The sequence below is a fragment of the Antrostomus carolinensis genome, unplaced genomic scaffold (genome assembly GCF_000700745.2).
Source record: "Antrostomus carolinensis isolate BGI_N321 unplaced genomic scaffold, ASM70074v2 scaffold44241, whole genome shotgun sequence".
NCBI lineage: Eukaryota > Metazoa > Chordata > Aves > Caprimulgiformes > Caprimulgidae > Antrostomus > Antrostomus carolinensis.
In genome coordinates, this window is record NW_010295706.1 from 1 (window position 1) to 328 (window position 328).

Below are 328 nucleotides of genomic sequence, written 5' to 3' on the forward strand. Positions count from 1 at the left end.
CGGTGAAATGGCCCCCGCCAGCGGGGTCAGCACCGGCTGCTCATGGACCCCCATGGTCCTCACCGTGCTGTCCCCGTCACTGGTGACCCCATTTGGTCTTGGGGGGGTTGCCAGCAGCAGGACAGCATCACCAGGCACCCCAACACCTCGTGGCCTTTCCCTTCCACATCCCCATGCCCCAGCCAAGGGCTGGAGGAGATGCCTCTGGCTTCACCGGCACCACCAGCATCACCGGCACCGCCTCTGGCGCGAATCTGCTGAGCTAAATATGTCTGAGCCAGTCTAGACAAGAGCTTACGGCGGGCCCTCCTCCGCCGGCCCCCCGGGG